This window comes from Microtus oregoni, unplaced genomic scaffold, assembly GCF_018167655.1.
Source record: "Microtus oregoni isolate MIOR12 unplaced genomic scaffold, Mior012 000024F_ref0000369, whole genome shotgun sequence".
In the NCBI taxonomy this organism is placed as follows: Eukaryota; Metazoa; Chordata; class Mammalia; order Rodentia; family Cricetidae; genus Microtus; species Microtus oregoni.
In genome coordinates, this window is record NW_024543083.1 from 22,135,570 (window position 1) to 22,141,100 (window position 5,531).

Consider the following 5,531-nt stretch of genomic DNA (forward strand, 5'->3'; position numbering starts at 1 on the left):
AGCCCTGCTGTTTAGCAGATCAAAGACCCATGTGTTCAGAAAAAGATAGATATAAACAATTAAGGCAGAGTCAGATGAAAAAACTATTAAATCATCTACACTGTGTTTAAAAATATATGTAGACTTGGGAGAGAAAAGGAAAAGATTAGAGAGAGTCCTTTAACAAAGAAATAGAGTGGTCAGACATGGTGGCACATGACTTTAATCTCAGCCATTGGGAGGCAGAGGCAGGTGGAATTCTATGACTGAGATCAGATTGATTTACAGAGTGAGATCCAGGACAACAAAGGATACACAGAGAAACCCTGTGTCAACAAACCACTAATTAAAAAATAAAAGCAATAGAGAAAAAAACATGTAAAGATGGAAAATACACAGAGAATTTGGATACCATGTGTTTACTGTCTTTGAATTGTTTGACAGCTGAGGAAGGAGCAACAGCTGCTAAAAGATATTTCATTATAAGTGCTGAGAAATTATTCCTACCTATATATTTTAAAAATGGTTTGGATTCAAAATTTAAGTAAAAAATATGTTACATTGGAGAAGAGGTTTTGCTTTTGTTTCCACAGAAAATGAGAGGCTGTGGATTTAGTCTTGGTCAAGAAAAATAAGTTTTGATTGAGGAAGACCCCATGAAAAACTTTCAATGGATGCAGATGACCCAATATTTCAGAGCACCTCTATTGTCATTTCTTCTGAGTTCTGCATCCAGAACAGCTTCATGGCTCCTGGTTGAGATGATCTGGGCTCACAGAATACTCCAGCCAAGACTTGACCATAATTCTTGTCTATATTTAGCCATGTGGTTTGATACCTTTTATCAGTAAGGAATTCTCATCTTGCTTCCTCTGTATCTGGCTAATGACTGTGTCTCTGACTTTCCTCATCTCAAAATTCTCCTAGTCTGGGAGAATTTATGTCATAAGAGCTAGTTAGTAATAAGCCTGAGAAATAGGGTAAACAGTTTATAATTAATATAAGACTTTGTGTGTTTATTTGAATAGCTGCAGACCAGGTGAAAAAAAAAATTCTGTCTACAGCAAAGTTCCCATTAACAATTTTCACATTGCTGGGGCTATACATCAAAGGCAATCACTTAACTCTCTGTGTAAAGTTTTTGAAGAATTTTAGTGATTGAAGACTTGACTATGTGATCTCTGCAAAAATGATTTTGAAGAAATCTAAATTATTAAATAAAATGTTTTCATAAAAGCAAGGATCACACTTTGACATAATCTGAATAACTTGTTAATTCTCAAATTTTTAAATTAATAAATAACCATGTTTAAAAACACTAACTCCTGATTAGAAAAACAATTTGTGAAACACAGGTGATCCAGTACCATCTTCTGGCCTATTTTATCACCATTCATGCAGAGTACATAAATACTGAGGAAACATGCTTGTATATTAAATGAAAATAGGTCCTAAAAAGGAATGAATAAAATTATTGCTACCACTGAATTCACAAGCTACTTTGGCTTTGTTGAGTGAGATCAGTTACAATTACAGCACCCATGAATGGATAACCAGATGGAATATCTACCATACATATGAATAAATGGAGAACTCCTTGGCCACAGAGAAAAAGTAAATTTTATAATTTCTGAAAACATGAGTGAACTTGGAGAAAATTATGTGTGTAACAATCCAGACACAGAAAGAAAAACACCCTGTGTCCTTTTGAATAGAATCTAATAACAACAATTTCACAGACATTAAGTTGCTAATTACCAGAATGGCTAAGTGAATGTTAACCTTCATGAGAGTACGACTGTATCTCAATTTATTTATCTCTCTTAGACTGCAACAGCAGGAATAGAGCACAGTCTAAAGGCAGCATTAGAAGGAAAATTACGAAGATCAAGTACTGCATAGGTCAGAGACGCACACTGTCATTTCTCCCCCTGAGAAACTGTAGAGCATTTTTTGGTCAGTGAAAGGTATTTGTTGACTAAAACCATCACCGTCTACTCAAAGACTAACATTACCACCTGGAACTGTACTTCTAAAATACAAAACAAAATCACGCTGCAACATTGCTGTTTTTATTATAGCAGCTCCTCCTAGGTAGTCTGTATTGTAATTCTGCAAGTGACACCAAATCTTTTGAGGTTAACCTAAGACAAGTTATCTCTACCCGACTATGATCTACTAAACAAAATCATTTTTGTGTAAACCTGAGAACAGTCATGAGGTGCCCTCCAAAGTGCTTGAGTCTTTAGACCCATCCTACCAGATCTGGAATAGCACAGAATATATAAAACAGAAATATTTATAAGTTTAAGAAACACCATACAAATATAGAAAGGGTTATGGAAGTGTTCAGTTGAAGAATTGTCCAAAATTTGATTCCATTTAGCAAGGGATTACCCATTCTACCATCTGCCCGTCACTGTTTCTCAAGTCCACCTCTCCTCAGCTCTTCAGAATAAATCTGTTTGTCAGAACAATTGAGCACCTATGTGGTAAAACATGCCTTGCAATTAAGGTTTATAACTCAGCTGGTTTTGTACCTTGGCTTTAAACCTTCTGTTAGTTGGGAGAGCCATCCTTAAAACATCTGGGTGCCTGACTGAAACAATAGCGTGGTTTCGGCAGTAATCTTGTATAATTTCTGGTGAATAGTAGGGTACATTTAAACAGTTCTAATGGAGTGAACAATACTGTTTTAAAGGGCTCTGATCATTACTTATCTTCCAGTTGATTATAGGAATCTTGTTGGAAGCATTCAAAGGATTTTTAATTTTGAGTCTCTTTATGTCTTCAACCTAGTGATGACACTAATTTCCCCTATTGCCTGTGAAAGGAATCAGAGTTTTGTCCTTAGACTTTTTTGTTCCCTGTGTCATTTCTTTTGTGTCTGCAGATGGAGCTGATTAATTCTAAGGCCCTTGCAACATTAAGAAATAATTTAAATAAGGAGACATGGTAAAGACAAGTAAGTGTTTTTGTTTAAACCAAAAACTACCAACAACAAATACACAAGCAGAGAAATATTTAATTTTTATTTCTATAGCTTTAAATGAAGCTACCATTTTCCTTATGGACCAATGGCCTTTTTTTAACAGCCACTAAGGCAATATTTCCACAACAGATCTGGAATAAGTAAAGCACTATAAAAACAGGCCATACTCTACCCCAGCATCCAGCCCTTGCCCAACAAGATAATTGTTTGTGATAGGGGGAGAGTCTCAAAAGAAAATACAGCACTTGTATATTCTGTAATTGTTACCAAAAACATAATGAATCTCATTCAATGTCTTACATATGACAGTTTTGTTTAACAAAACTACATCTTGTAACATTTAGGCAGGTGTCTGTAATTGAGACTTCTTTTGCTTAAACAGTGTGTCTCCTGTAGTATTTGTTTAATGACAATCACGTTCTAACTGTGTGTCTTAACAGACTATTTGATCACCTGTGTTTGTAAGACATTCTGTTTAATGGAGACACAGACTCAGACACTTTTCAGTAACATACCATTGTGGGGAAGGTCCAATGACATGGAGTCTAAGCAAAGCATCTCCTAGCTGCTCTGGTGCGATATTCAAAATGGGGTTATTTTTGGTTTTGATTTGATTTGAGGATGGAGACATAAACCAAGATACTCAGGTATTCCTTTCTAAAACTCTATCCACCAAGTTGTTATAATCAGCATGAAACATCTCAAGACATTTTATAGACACTATGATGACAGTAGTTACCTATGGATCAGTGTTAACCCTCACCTGTGCTTCCTGCTAACCCACCGTTCATCAAATTTATATCCACATGGTGCATGACATCTGTCCAAAGATCACAGTCATGTTCAGATATAGGTATATTAAGCTTTTTGCTTTCTTATTTCTAAACCTATCATCTATGAATCATATTCATTAGAAATGCCATGTCAAGTGGGCTTTCTTTATAGTCTTATTTTGTATTGACTAATCATTTTATAAGTGGATTTTGAAATTATTCATGATATAGGCTAGAAAAATAGTAAAATGGGACATAATGAAAACATTGTATTTATAAATAAAACCCTTCAGACTTGATAGTGTTATCATTTAATACAGCAGTGTCAAAAGTTAATAAAGGAAGGAAAGTAACATTCGGTTAAGGCATGGGAACTATGCTGAGACAAGCAAACAAATAAACAAACAGTGTAATAGACTCATAATATATATGTATGTAGCAATCATTTATGTAAAAAGAGGTCATGAATTTGAAAGCCAACAAGCAAGGATGTAAAGGAAAGAAAAATGATATATTTATGTTATAATTTCTATCAACAAGAAAGGATGGAAAAGAAGGGAAAATTATATATTTATGTTATAATTTCTATCAATAAAAACTCTGAAGTACAATATTGACATAAGAGTTTACAGTTGAATTTTCTTAGTGATCAAGGTGTGTTTCAGATTCCTTAGTATCTACTTTCTGTATCATCTGTTGAAAAAAATTAAATCTTTTGTCCTCCTTCCCCTAACTGAGCCCCCAAGGCTATCACAATAACCACTATCCAGTTCCCTGCCTTCCATTGTTCTCCAATTTAAAGAGAACTTTCTAAGAAGTTTCTTTGAAGCTAGGATAGGCTTTTGAAAGAGAATATACATCACTTGCTTTTCTGGGTCTGGGTAGACTTATTCAGAATGATCTGTTCCATCTCTATCTGAAAATTTCGTTTTTCTTTACAGTGTCCATGACTGTACACACAAGACTGGAACAAGGTGAAGTCAGTCAAGATTCAGTATTTATCAGAGGTAGGATTGGGATCCATAACTGCTGCCATAGTAAGACTTTTAGGTTTGTTTGGTTGGTTGTTTGTTTGTTTGGTTGGTTGGTTGGTTGGGTTTTGTTCTGTTTTGTTTTGACAGCTGATGTCTGTTAAGAGATTCAGAGTTTTCTTCAGGAATGTGCAGAATGCCAGCCCTCCAGCGGATGGCTCTATAATGTGTACTCAGTGAGTTAAGAATAGTGAAACTCGGGAATGGTGCTCCTGAATTTGGAAAGCAGAAGTGCTAGGACTTTCTTTGAGGAAACTAAAGGATGTGGACATGGGTTGTATTGGTAAATTTTTACAAGCACATTGTACACTTAATGAAACTCTCAAACAACGAAAAACTAAAACAAAAAACAACTTTAAGATACCATCTTACACCTGTCAGAATGGCTAAAATAAAAAACACCAATGATAGCCTTTGCTGGAGAGGTTGTGGAGAAAGGGGTACACTCACCCATTGCTGGTGGGAATGCAAACTTGTGCAACCACTTTGGAAAGCAGTGTTTCGGTTTCTCAGGAAATTTGGGATCAACCTACCCCTGGATCCAGCAATACCACTCTTGGGAATATACCCAAGAGAGGCCCTATCATACAACAAAAGTATATGCTCAACTATGTTCATGGCAGCATTGTTTGTAATAGCCAGAACCTGGAAACAACCTAGATGCCCTTCAACAGAAGAATGGATGAAGAAAGTATGGAATATATACATATTAGAGTATTACTCAGCAGTAAAAAACAAGGACTTCTTGAATTTTGC